The following is a 15,426-nucleotide window of genomic DNA, read 5'->3' on the forward strand; positions in this document are numbered from 1 at the left end:
AGTTAAATTATCTAATCATGTGACCAGACAATCCAGTGATCACATCAGACATATATTATTCACAATTAAATTTTACCTTAAGGTAAACATGTTGGAGAAAAGTCATGCCTCTGGCATGATTTGACAAAATATTGCTTTGATATACTTAACAAAAGCTCTTTGCCAAGTCAAATTTTCCCATATGCAATAAATTCCAGAAATATTTAATTTCCAAATCAAATTACGTACAGCATCAAGCACTGAGCCTCTGCTACCATTTAAAAAAATGACAGAGTAAAATTGGCAGAAAGACGTCATCATTTTTTACTTTACCGAAGTGAATTGGCTGCTAGAGTTCCAAGATAAATTGCAGATTTTATTTCTTAAAGTCAATCTGACACTATAGGAATAACGTGATCAAGTCAAATAAGCTTTCAATAAAATTGTCTGTTTGAAAAAATATAGCAATTTTAGCTCAGTATGTAGATTGTTTTCAGTGTCAACACAAATGCATCAGAAATAACACTGTATAATGAGCTATATAAAATAACTCTAAAACAGTTGCCAATACATCTAACAATTTACCATTTATTAGCGGAGACGTAAGGTAATGCATATGATTTTATTATGTTAGATTAGATGGTGATTTCAAGTTTTGCTGCACAGTCTAAATGCTGTGTTTTATTTGTTTCTGTTATAATTGTAAGTTACTGATTAACATGTTGAAAAAATCAAAATGGTCACTTTCATGGTATTTGGTTACAATTCTATTGTGGTCATGGTATTTGGTTACAATTCCATTATGTTGCTGTGGTAACAAGATGATTTTATTTTGTGTATTGTTCTACATAATAATGAAGTATATTTTTTTGCAATGGAAAACAACCTGTGCAACAGTATAATTATTATTGAGTCAAATATAATGTTAAGCAAATCTAAAAAATGCAATTAACATTTTACAGCTCAATTTAAATTAAAACAAAAGAATGTCCAAAACTATTACCGAGTCTACCGACTAGAGGTTATATTTACTAAAGTGCTGGTTTTTAGAAGTAGACATGTTGCCTATAGCAACCAATCAGATTCTACTTAATATTCATCTAGCACCTTCTAGAAGATAATAGCTGGAATCTGTTTGGTTGCTATGGGCAACATCTCCACTTCTAAAAACCCACACTTTAGAAAATATACCCCTAGGTAATCTGTATTCCAGAAATGAAAATGTATTGATCAAAGAAAAAGGAAAATAATTCATCTTTCTTCTATAATTTGGAACAACAGGCCTGATTCAGAGATGGATGCAATGCCAATATTTACACAGACCAAGCGATTGCTTGCTAATGCACTTGTGCGAACTCCGCACTGTGCACATGCAGCAATTGGTTTGAGACTACGTTCCTATAGAGGAACCCTTCGTGAAGTAAAGTGACAGGTAGTTAGCATTTTGGGGTAGTAATGGGGGATGGTTAGAAAAACGCAGGCGTGCCTGACCGTTTAAATGCTGTTACATGTGAGTGCATAAATTAGCCATTGCGATCTCCTGTGTAACATGAGAGCTCTCTGCATGTCAGGAGTGCTGCAGTGTTGGGCTAGTCAGACTTTCTGCATATGCAGCATGGTTGCCCGATGTTCATCAATGGTACCGATGATTACGCTGTTGTACGTCATCATACAGATATGAGTAGGCAGCAGTGGGTGTCCCTATGCTCAGCTGTGCTTTGGAAGGCATTAGCATATTTTAGCAACTGCAATCTGTGAGAGAATGTAGCTGTGACTGCATTAATGTCCATCTCTGAATCAGGCCCTAAGTTAGAATGTACCAAAAGTAGTGGAATAATTTGCTAACAAACATTTTTTAAAGAAAAAAATAAATGTATGAATCATTAAGTACTTCAAATATACTGTGCAGCTGTAGACCAAAGGGTATTGGGCAAGCACTACAATGCAGAAAAATAATATATACCGTATAAAGGAACCACAGAGCAAAGTGTCTTTAATAATATATGTCCATAATTTATTCAATATATACAGCAATATGACCTAAGATACTTTAAATAAAAGAGACACTTCTTAAAAGCAGCCTAATTGTCTAGCATCAATCAGAGTGCAGAAAAATATTATCAGCCCCTTTATATGAAACAATATTAACTGTTAAAGAGTAGCACTCACAAAGTATTCACAAAAAATAACATTAATACAAGAAAGTATCCAAAAATAGACAACTGTCTCACTCACCTACTGAGGTGACAGGAAACAGAGTTGTGTTTTACAGAGAATATTACAATTTCCAGAAAATCATCTTTCCAACATGAGATGGACATGAAAAAAGAATGATATCTCCAGCACTTGCATGGATGTATACTAGAGTGGTACAATGTAATAGAGGAAGTGTGATTAGATCGTAACTTACTCACCATAAAAGAGAGCAATGAATATAATGGATCTCTCCAGTGAGTTAAAGCAAGTATGTAACCCCGATGGTTTGTGTACAAGTACAACAGTGGCTGGACTGTGCATATGCCAGGGCCACAGTGCTGCGATGCTTCTGCAACTCCGGTCACAGTGCCCTGGACATTTGAGGACAGGGAATGGGCTGCAACAAGAAATGTTTCTCCAAAATGGCGTTGTGTCATCTCCGTTATTTGGGAGTGCTGAAGTCAGGGTCTGCATCTTCTAATGAAGATTTCCTGGCCCCAGCAGAGGAGTTCCATTGCCCATTCTGAGTAAGCTTAGAGTTAGCACAGAAAAAAAGGGATTAGCCCCCCAGCATACTGTAGCAAAATCAAAAATACTTAAATCCTACATGATAATAGAGATTCAGAGGAATAAGTTACATACATTTGCAAATATATGAATAAGCGCCAGGCCAATTGTCAAGGCTCCTCTATACTGGCGTACCTAACATTAAGGGGTTCATGTCCGAAAAGCAAGGCACCCCCAAAAATTCCAGCCATTGACCATCCCCAGGGCATCACACGAAAAGGGGAAAAAAGGTGATAGTGAAGTGTAAAGGATAGATGTGTAAGGATAAATCAATAAGTGTTAATGAAATATGAAAGAATTAAAATGACATAAATAATATACAAACAATTAGAGAAGTGATAAAAATATTCTATGTGAATTAAGTGGTGATACCGTGAGAAAGGTCCAGCCAGACCAACCCCGGGGTCCCCACTCCCAAACACTCACCCCCAAATAATTATTGCTGCATAATAGTAGCACCCACTCTGGGTCATATAATTACAAATTGGTGTACTGCATGATAACCGCACATGTATGAGCTGAGAGCTAACTTACCTTGGCACTATAAGGATCAGCACCTCCTCCTAATGCTGACTCCCTTCATGCCTCTCCAAACTGCAAACAAAAAATATGGTAGTTGCTCAAATCAGCTTAATAACATACCACAGGTGCTTGTAAAGGGCGGGGTTTACACTGAGCACAGAAAAAAGGGATTTGCCCCCCCAGCACACTGTAGCAAAATCAAAAATACTTAAATCCTACATGATAATAGAGATTCAGAGGAATTAGTTACATACATTTGCAAATATATGAATAAGCGCCAGGCCAATCGTCAAGGCTCCTCTATACTGGCATCCCTAACATTAAGGGGTTCACGTCATCAAGTGGCATCACCACTTAAATTCACATAGAATATTTTTATCACTTCTCTAATTGTTTGTATATTATTTATGTCATTTTAATTATTTCAATGTGTTAATGAAATGTGAAAGAATTAAAATGACATAAATAATATACAAACAATTAGAGAAGTGATAAAAATATTCTATGTGAATTAAGTGGTGATGCCACTTGATGACGTGAACCCCTTAATGCTAGGGATGCCAGTATAGAGGAGCCTTGACGATTGGCCTGTGGCTTATTCATATATTTGCAAATGTATAATATAATACCTCTGAATCTCTATTATCATGTAGGATTTAAGTATTTTTGATTTTGCTACAGTGTGCTGGGGGGCAAATCCCTTTTTTTCTGTGCTCAGTGTAAACCCCGCCCTTTACAAGCACCTGTGGTATGTTATTAAGCTGATTTGAGCAAGTACCATATCTTTTGTTTGCAGTTTGGAGAGGCATGAAGGGAGTCAGCATTAGGAGGAGGGGCTGATCCTTATAGTGCCATGTGGAGGTTTTATGGGGTACCTCCAAGGTAAGTTAGCTCTGAGCTCATACATGTGCTGTTATCATGCAGTACACCAATTTGTAATTATATGACCCAGAGTGGGTGCTACTATTATGTAGCAATAATTATTTTGGGGTGAGTGTTTGGGAGTGGGGCCCCCGGGTTTGGTCTGGCTGGACCTTTCTCATGGCATCACCACTTAATTCACATAGAATATTTTTATCACTTCTCTAATTGTTTGTATATTATTTATGTTATTTTAATTCTTTCACATTTCATTAACACTTAGTGAAGTGTAATGGATAGATGTGTAAGGATAAATCAATATCACCTTTTTTCCCCTTTTCATGTGATGCCCTAGGGATGGTCCATGGCTGGAATTTTTTGGGGTGCCTTGCTTCTCGGACATGAGCCCCTTAATGTTAGGGATGCCAGTATAGAGGAGCCATGATGATTGGCCTGGCGCTTATTCATATATTTGCAAATGTATGTAACTAATATCTCTGAATCTCTATTATCATGTAGGATTTAAGTATTTTTGATTTTGCTACAGTGTGCTGGGGCAAATCCCTTTTTTTCTGTGCTCAGTGTAAACCCCACCCTTTACAAGCACCTGTGGTATGTCATTAAGCTGATTTGAGCAACTACCATATTTTTTGATAAACTTAGACTTACTCTGATGGGCACTGACTGTGGACAACATGACAAATGTTCACAATGGTGATCCGATGCTGCGTGTTTGGACGCAGCACTTGGATCTGCGATTCCCACAGAAGACATCTTTTTTTCAGATGCCTCCTGCAGCTCTAGTATAGTTTGGCATTGCTGCTGTGTAAAATTCTGAATCAGACCTTTAGCTGCTTCTTCAGACTCTGAAGGGTGGGGTCCAGTGTTAAGAACACATTCTCCTTATGCTGCTTTTCTGGGTGCCCTTTGGTGCTGCCCATAGATCATATGTGACTTTAAGAGACCAGTACTATGCATATTAGATGATATGTTCCTGTGTAGTCCATATAGAAAAACAAAGACATAAAAAAAACATAGAAATTAACCCCCTTATTCATTCGCCAAGGTTAACCAATCAAAGCCAGAGAGTTACTCCCTTTCACTGTCAGCCAATCAAACGTGCTCTCCCATAGTGACTGCTAGTGATTAGATGGTGAAGATAGGGAAACCCTATTAGCAGATATGGAGGTGACAGCAGGTGTAAACTGTCACAATGAAGCAAATGTGGAATTTACTAGGAGCAGTAGTTCTTCAGACGAACTGATATATATATATATATATATATATATTATATATATATATATAAATATAATATTACTGGCCAGATATGAGTGATTGTTATTAAATGTGTGACACAGTAGTTGGTTCTGGTGGTGGTTAGACCACCCTTGGTATGCTTAACCAGTTTTTAGATTTATTATAGATCAAGTAGAACAAGAGGAAGCATGTGACAGAGAATTACACAGGTGTGACAGTGGTAGATGTAGTACACTGTTTGTGGCAGCGTGAAGCTCAGGGTATTGTAGGGTATTACAGTGTGCCAGGTGTGATCATGGTTTTGACACTGGTGGATAGTAGAACTGGTGGTGTAGTATACATATTATGGAATCACTATGATTTACCGCCGGCCACATGGCCAGCGGTTCTAATCCCGACAGCGGGCAGCCCGACAGAGGAGAAAATCCTGATCATCCTTAGGGTAAGTATAACTAATGTAATTCACCCCTTAACCATAGCCCTCCCTTAGGGGTGCCTAACCCTGACCTCCCACTCAAGTGCCTAAGCCTAACCCCCCCTTCCCCACAGCCTAACCCTAAGTCTCCCAGGGGGGTGCCTAACCCCAACCACCCCCCCGGGGTGCTTAACCCTAACCCCCTCTTCCCCTAGCCTAACTCTAACCTCCTACATAGGTGCCTAACCCTAAGTCCCTCCCGGGAGCCCCTAACCTAATCCCCCCCCCGCGGCTGTCCACTCCTGGCATCCGGCTTACCTTCAATCGGTAAGCCTGGTGTCGAGCTCACGGTGTTGGTCTAATGACAGGCGTCGAGATTTCAATGCCTGTAATTTGCACCTTGCCGGGATTAAGCAGTCAGGAAGCTGGCGGTAGGCATTACGCATGCTGTCTTCCAGATGGCTTCCCCATATTACAACTAATGTTGTATGACTAGCTCGAAATAAAATTATTTCATTAGTGTGTAATACAATGCAAAAGTCTATCTATCTATCTATCTATCTATCTATCTATCTATCTATCTATCTATCTATCTATCTATCTATCTATCTATCTATCTATCTATCTCATACCATTGACAAGTGTGTGCATATGTCTGTCTATAGATACTTTTATTGCATACTGTTGCAGCACTGAGGCACTAATAAGTATGGCACGATTACTTTCTATCTGGGCACATACTTAAAAACATAAGAAGGTAAATGAAAAGAATATTTCACAATTATTTAAAATTTCTGCTGTTTGTGACTACAATATAGAGATAAAATAAATTTAACACTATGATATATTTTGCGAAGCTGATTTTTTTTCTCTCATGCAGTATATATTAATTTTATATATGCTGGTATCACTTTAGTTTTAATGTGCCATTGTAACTATAAATCAGCTATTCAAGCTTGATGTACTTGACAATTCTGCATTAAATTATATACAGTTGTATGCCTGAGTGCTTACCAAAGTATTAGTCATATGGCAAATGAAAAAAAAGAGATATATGATTGTAATTAATGCCAATTCTTTCATTGTTATCTCAGTTTATAGATAATTTGATTTTAGGCAGCAGGCATAATTTGTTTGATAACCTTGTCAGAATACGTTTGCTAATATATCAAAAGTACCCATTTTGCTCTTTTTCTGTTGCTATGTGTACTGCCAATGACTGCCTTTCAGTGATTTTATTGCAGAATTCTCCTGTGAGATCATGTAAGCTTTACAAACCTTGGTTAAAGGGATTCCCACTGCTTGCTACTGCCCTCCTCCTTTTCCTCCCACTTCCCATCTTTTATCTTGTACTTACTGAAAAATCCAATTTTTATGCTCTCCATCAGGTGTTTTTTCTCAGCAACAGACCTCAGAGGACTGAAAAATGTATTATAAGTTGCTGTAACGAAACATCTGCAGACTATGCTGTGGCTCAACAAGTGTCCGTATTCTTCTGGAAAAAAGATGTTGAAGTACAAATATTTAACACAGCAATGTCATGTATTCTGATGTCAACTATTTTAATATTTATTTTCAATTTTTTTTTTACAAATTCACAGAATGAAAGTGTTTACTCTTTCGTGAATAGTTTTTATTTAAACTGAAGCAGAATGAGAAGCATTTGGGCCTCAGCCAAAGAAGCTGCAATTGTGTTTCTATGTGCTTAGATGCTACAGTACTTTAAGACAAACTACCAGCAAATTAGCAGAAACTTTCCATCTTGTGTACAAAAAAAATAGAAAAATTGCTACAATGCACCATCAAAAGCAGAATACATGTCTGGGCTATGAAGAAAGCACCTATCAACATCAGCAGTATACTCACAATAATCCAATCAAAACTGTTTCGCAAATGCTGACAAACATTATCATCATCCATTATTTGCACATGCCCTGACCAACCACAAAACCACAAAGTAACCACAAAATAATATGGCCTTCTTAGATGTATATGTGTCTGTGTCCTTGTTTGCATGTGTTCACAATCACCCTAATATGCTCTCACTGTTTGTAGCCTTCATTCTAACATCACATCCCTTTCCACCTTGCCACTCTTGATGCAGTTTGGCATAAATGCCAGAATCATGCAAGGTCACATATGCAGTGGCGTAACTAGGAGGGGATAGAGTGGGGCTCGTGCCCTGGGCACTGTGGCAAGCCCAACAGAGGGAGCGCTGCCAGGACATCGTACCCGCACGCTCGCCTTTCTCACCCGCCACCATTGTGTTCTGACTTTAATAACAAGCAGGCAAGTGTGCTGTGCCTGCTAGCATGGTGCTGGTTGGGCTGCCTCTAGGGGGAGCTGCAGCAGAAATGCACAGCCCCTGCCAGGCAGTCTTGTTACCAAGCTGAGAGCTCAGGGCCTGATTCAGACCCAGACACTAAGCCGCGATCGGTCGCTATGGACGATTGCCATCCATCTGTGCATGCGTATGCATCGCAGTGCACGTGCATGAACCAGTCACTGTGATCAGGAATCGTGCACTTGTAGACCAAATACTGAGCACTACTTTGAGTGACAGTGCCGTTTGTGGGTGGTAACAGTGGAAGGTGCTTGTGAATGGGGGAGTGGTGCTGCGAACGCAGGCATGTTTGGGCATCAAAAGGAGTATTATGGGTGTGCATAATTAGCATGGAAGCGGCAATATACACATCACTTGGTTGTATTTCAAACTGCAGTGATCGCAGTGCTTGTAGTGGGGTAGAGTCTACCTCAATCGCTGTTTGCAGCTCCGATGGTTCTCAATGGTTCTGATTAATCATACAGTACCTTGAGATGATGTGTGCTAAGTAAGAAAAGTGGGCGTCTTTATACCGGCGTGCCCTCACTCTGCCGTCGCTCTCTAAGGCATAGAGGGCATCCTTATACCAGACAGCGCAATCGCAGCTTAGCATCTGGGTCTGAATCGACCCCTCTATCCTGATTCCTGACCTGCCTGAGACTAGAGCTGCCATCTGACTCTGTGCCAGGTGAGGAGTGATTCTTCCTTCCCCTGTGCCCTCTGCTTCCCACAAATGGGTTGTAGTTGGGGGGGAGGAGGTTGGTGTGTGTTAATTTTTTATGTGGGGTGGGGGGTGTTGGTGTGTGTTAATTTTTCATGTGGGGGGGAGGTTAGTGTGTGTTAATTTTTCATGTGTGCGGAGGGGGCTGCTGGCTGCATTTGTGTGAAAGAGGTGTTTGTGTCTGTGTGTATATGTGTCAGTGTGTGTGTATGTGTTTATGTATCAGTGTGTATGTGTATATGTCAGTGTGTGTGTGTATGTGTCAGTGTGTGTTTGTGTATATGTCAGTGTGTGTGTGTGTATGTGTCAGTGTGTGTGTATATGTGCCAGTGTGTGTGTGTATGTGACCTACATGAATAGTGAATACCGACTGAAGATGCTGTTGTCTCAAGGAAGATACATTTATTCAGAAGTTCTGCATTTTGTGAAACCACAGCATAGGTATGGTACATATGGAATGTAAAGGAATGTTGGCATGCCCCAATTTCAATAGCCACGCCCCTTCTGGTATGTAACTATGGCAATTTTTTGGTGCACGTCTAAGGAGTGCAAAATATATTTTATTATGAAGTGGGGTGGGGTGCGCCAATCTTAAACTTGCCCTGGGCTCCGAAGACCCTATTACCCCACTGCACATATGTGTGTTTTTTGTTAATATGTAGAGCGATTTCAGGCAAGATTCTCTATGCACCTTTGGCAGAGTGGGTTTCTCCCACATTCTTAGGAAATGGTTAACCTCCTGTAGCCAGGGAGTAACTACACCCTTTCCTCAATTAAGACCAGCTGAAGTATATAAATTTGGACCGATGAGTTAGTCAGGAGGATGTGAGGGGAGTGCTTGTACCTTCGGCAGCTCTCTTTATGCTGGGCAACCTGAACCCTGACTCTGCTGTGAATACAGTACTCTGCTTGTTTGAACTGCTGTCTCATGTAAGCTGAACTGTTGTACCTGAACTGTTTGTTCTGTGTAAGAAGCCATTACACTGGTTCTGCCATTTCAGTCTGGAATAAAAGCTTACTTGTTTGCAACATCTCAGTCTCCCATTGGTCACCCAGAACTTACCCGCTGCATTGTTGTGTCAGAATTGTGATAAAGTGGGTCCAGTACCAGGGATCCTAAACAGACCACCATGGAAGCTGTTTTGCAACAGAATTAACTGCTCCAGTACTCCCCAAAATGCCAGTCTCAGATGATGTGGAGGCCTTTCTTACCACTTTTGAAAGGGTTGCTCGCTTGCAAGCAAGGCCATATAGATTACCCCTCTGTTAACAGGGGATGCAAAAATATATGACTGATTAAGGCTGCCTTAGCAAAATTCAGGTCTGTGACCTATTATCCTGATGGGTGGCCCCGTGTCCTTGCCAAGAAACAGGCCGACCTCGCAGTTAATTGGCTGCAGCTGGACCAACATAATTCTGCCCAGTTGGTAGAGTTGTTCACTCTGGAACAGTTTATTGCCCTTCTTCCTGCCAAAGTTGCTCACTGGATTCAGCTGCATCGAGTTAAGAATTTGGATTCTGCTGTCTGGCTAGTGGAAATTGCCTTGCTGGCGCGGAAGGTATGGAGAACCTTTCTTTTTTAATTGTGCTGGAGTCTCCCCATCTGTCTCCATAGCAGCCATTGTCTCAGAGTAAGGTGTCCCCACGTATAGATTCAGATAGGCACCAATACCCCTTACAGACAATGGCCCCAGGGAAATTGAAACCCACAACTCCTCCCTTCTGTTTATGAAAAGAGGGTTTTCAGCCTGAAGTCATTCAGTGGGGATGGTGATGGCCACTCATTTTCAAGAAGTTGAAGGTCCAGAGTTGATGACTTCTCCAATAACTGTAGCTCAACTGTGTTCCTCCTGTGGCCAAGGTGGGCATCAAGAATGGGCATGTCCACAGATAGATTGCTCTTTTCCATTGTCTTTACAGCTGTATAGACATAGCCTCTTCCATTTACAATACAGGTACGTGTACCTGTAATAGACAGGTTGAGGACTTGGTGGACTATGGCTCTGCTCCTATGCTGATACAAAGGGATTTCTTGTTGCTCCACAAACTAATATGCATCTGTTGTGTACATGGAGATGTTCAGGACCTTCCTATCACCATGGTCCCTTTGATTATCAGGGGAACCACTGTGTGTGTGTCCATGTTTATCGCCCCCTGTTTTAAAAGATTGTGACTAGCCTCACTTCCAAGCCTTCAGCAACCCTTGGAGATACATTTTCCTTTGTCCCTGACTTGTTTCTGTCTCAGGTAAAGGCAACTAAATCTAAGAAACAAAGGAGAAGGGATCATAGAGACTGGCTTGCTTGCAATGTTTTGCTAGGACAAAAGGTCTTTTTCCATAACACTACTGCTTGTAATGTACCTGTGTGAATGCTGATGTTCCTACTTATGTCAATGTGTCTGTTAATCCTGATGAACCTGTCATTACTAATGTCCTTGTGCATGCTGATGTCCATGGTAATGCTGAGAGGTTTAGGTACACTGATGTCTAATCCTCGCAACACTTGTACCTCAGCCTGATTTACGAAAGGTCCAACAGGAAGATCCTGCTTTAAAAAGGGCTTCTGAACAAGTTCTTTCAGTGGATGGTGTCCTGTTGTCACATATAACAGTGGTAAAATATCCACTTTTTATGTTGCTTAGAGAGGTTTAATATCATCTAGACAAGCACAAACAAACAGGGGAGGTTATACGACAGTTGGTGGTCCCGGGCCCTTTCAAAAAGCAGGTTCTGGTTTTAGCCCATGCAGTTTCTTGGGGTGGTCATTTGGGATGGGATAAGGTGGTAGAGAGAATACCCTCCCAGTTCTATTGGCCAGGTGTTTATGCTGAGGTTTCTCGGTTTTCTCCCTCTTGCTTAGAGTGTCAAAAGACAATGGTGAACCAACTGTCTCCTGTCCCGATGATCCTTCTCCCAATTGAAGGGGTCACCTTTAAAAAAATAGGGGTTGATTTAGTGGGTCTAATTGAACCACTGTCTAAAGGTTATAAATTAATTTTAGTTGTGGTTGACTATGCCACCCATTATCTGGAGGCATTTTCCTTAAAGGTCGCTACAGTCAAGTATGTAGCATTAAGTTATTGGAGCTGTTCTCCAGGGTTGGTTTACCTAAATAAATTCTTACCTACCAAGGGAAGTTAAAGTTGTTAAAAATTAAATCTGTGAGAACCTCAGTATATCATCCCCAAAGGGATGGCTTAGTCATAAATTAAACCATACACTAAAGTCTATGTTAAAGAAGTTTATAGAGACAGAAAAAAGGTGGGATGAGCGTCTACTCTATTTGTTATTTGCAATCAGGGAAGTGCCCCATGCTTCTACTGGCCTTGCCCCTTTTGAGCTTCTCTATAGGAGGAAGCCATGGGGTGTTCTTGACCTTATGCAGTAAGCATTGGAAGAACAACCAATAGAGGGTGAAAACATAATTCAATATGTGGTCCAGATGTGTAATCGCATAGATCTACTAGTTCAATTGGCCCAGGAAAATTTGGCAAATGCCCAGAAGGCTCAAATTTTTTTCTATAACCGTACTGCCCGAGCTTGAGTTTTTAACCCGGGATAAAGTCCTTTTGTTGTTGCCTACTGAGGTATGTGGTGCACAGTGGGTGTCTGAAGCCTCTTGTGAGTAAGGTACAGGCCCTAGCCAATGCTCCGGTTCTGACCCCTTAGAAAGAATTAAGGTCCTTCTCGTGTTTAGCAGGCTATTATAGGAGGTTTTTGCCTCAATTTTCTACCTTAGCGGCTCCCTTAATAGATAGTTTGAAAAAATTCTTCCCCAAGTAAACTTGAGTGGTCTAGGGACTGTCAGTCTGTGTTCACCAAAATTAAACATCTTTTGTGTAAAAGCTCAGTTTTAAAGTCCCCAGATTTTACCAATCCCAGACTATTACTTGTTTCTGCCCAGTGCATAAATTCTCTCTATTCTCAGGTGACTGAAAACTAGAGGTAACTAGAAACAAAGTGCACCTAAACATGTATTACCTTGCTAAATAAGGAAGAAGCAAGCTTGCTGGTTTTATTCAGCTCCCTTATGGGAGGCGAGGTGCAGGTTGGAGGTGCAGGTGGCACAGTTGGCACAGCAAATTGCATCATTGCAACCCCAGACTGACCACTTTGGGATCTGGGAGGCTACTCTCCTCCCCCTTTAGTTTGGAGCTTATCAGAAAATTAAGGAGTCTCCCATGCAACTACAAAATGGCAGAGGGAGTGTGCTATAGTTGTCTAATGGCAGAACTGAGATTGGCACAATTCACAATAATCAGAGTTTTTCCCCACCAATTTGAGTAGGAACAATTAGTGGAAGATTTCATATTTCCATCTGCCCCCACATGGCAAAGCCGCCTTCTCATCCAGAATCAGGATGACGGCATACCAAATGACCTTTAAACCACTCTCACACAAACCAGCTATCTTGGCACCACTTCATTGTTTGCTACTGCTTCTTTCTGGCATACTCATGGTACACACCCAACATTGTGTTTGAGGCCAAACCATCCCCAAACTACGTCAACCACTGAAGGAACACAGCATAGCAAGTTTCTCACCCTCATCTAAAATATAAACAGGAGCCAACAGTGACATCACTAATGCTTCACCCATTTTTCCTACCACTGCCCATGCAGGGCCACGATGTGTGCAATCCGATGCTTTAGATTATCTGAGGGTAACCTCTATTATTCTCTCCTTAGGAACAAATAGTGTAAATACCTGCTATGTAGGACAATTTGCATAAGAGACAGAGGCCCTCATTCAGATGCGCTCACATAATGCGAGTGGTCACTCTGAATGTGGGTGGCTGCTTGGGTTTTGAAGTGCGGCCTCCTGGTCGCTAGCTAAGCTTTGGGTTACCACTCACATCTTTAGCGACTGACCAGGTTTATGGTTGGGATGGTCAAGACCATCGCGACAATTGGGGCTTGCGACGAGACCCTAAGGTTGGGTCTCGGCAACCGCAAGCCTCCTGCTCTGATCAAGGAGGAAGCTCCACACTGACATCACTGCTGATGTCAGTGCGGCCGCCCACAAAATGGCAGGCATTCCTTAAGGAATGCCTCAGTTTGTGAAACCACCCCCCCGCCACGCCTACAAAACAGGGCAAGCTGTCGATTGACAGACAGCCACCCCTTTTGTAGTGAGCTCCAGAGCGAGATAATTTCTCTCTCGCTCCGGGGCTTGCACATGCGCAGTGCGGCTGCTGCGCATGCGCAGGGCCTAAACATTGACCCGCTTGCGAGCGGGTCTGAATGAGGTCCAGAGTGCTATGTGACCTCTTGACTGTTAGTAGATGTCATCTATGCTCAACCTTTTTAAGGATCTAGTTGGTTTCTTCAAATGACTTCTACTGTGGCATGTGCATTAACGGTCTCAGATCATTGGATGTGCCATGAGTATTTTGATGCTTCCCCAAGTGCATTGGTGACTCAAATATCTACTTATTTATACAGTAGCAATCCATATGTCTCATATAGTGCCTTATTCAGAGGTGCATGCAATAGAGAGCACAAGTTATTAGCAATTATTGGCATAGTATGTATGCACCATAAAGAGACAAGGCAAAATGCACATATTGCAAAATATCATCACTGCTCACTGGTGCTGCTCTAAATGCCCTGAGAAGCATGTACATGCATTATGAGGAGGAAAGTAAGCTTGCACTGGGCGTGTCCCTAGTGGGCAAATGATATAAGTCCAGACTTTGGGCATGTCATGGGTAGAACATGGGTGTGTACACAAAACAAAATGAAACTGCAAGTTGTCACATCCCAGCATCTGCAGTGTTTCACAGCACCTAGGTGAGGGCTGGTGCAAATCATGATATTAATGATGATGCTTTGTGCAAACATTTAATAATTGGACCTCAGCAAACTCCATCTGCATCAGGTGAGATTACTCCTAATGCTATTAGTAGCTCATTTATATGTTAGCCTGATACAGTGCATTTCGAACACACATCAAATAAATTCAGCTCATATGTAGCAGCATGTGTCATGATATACTTGTATGCTACATTTATTACTTAGTTTTCACTCTATTCCCAAGACTGTATAAGCCTCCTACTTCATGCAGCAACACCACCTCATTTGTTCAGGTGTCTGTAATTCTCCCTCAATTACTTTATACTCTGTATGACATCACTTTTACCTTTTTAGAGAAAACACTGGCAATTTGAAAAAAAAAATTTCATATATTCATATTTCATATATGTTTTGAATGTATTATATTTATTTATCTTGATCATGTACAAGTAAACTACTACAGCTTTACATTGTTTTTTTAATATTTGTTTATATCTCAAGGTGTGTAATTTTATGGCAGAATTGTAAATAAGGTATACCCCTATATGCACTATAACAAACTAATATTTGGACACACATCATAAATTAATGGAATTTTTCTTACACAAAAACATTTAGTATTTTCAAATAATACCTATTACAATGCATATACACATTTCAGTCTATGAATAAACACCAGCATCATGCTTTACCTAACTCCTGCTAAACAAGACCTATATATATATATATATATATATATATATATATATATATATAAACATACATACTGTATATATGTATATTTCTATA

Source organism: Taudactylus pleione, unplaced genomic scaffold (assembly GCF_031769625.1).
Source record: "Taudactylus pleione unplaced genomic scaffold, aTauple2 ptg000041l, whole genome shotgun sequence".
Taxonomy (NCBI): Eukaryota; Metazoa; Chordata; class Amphibia; order Anura; family Myobatrachidae; genus Taudactylus; species Taudactylus pleione.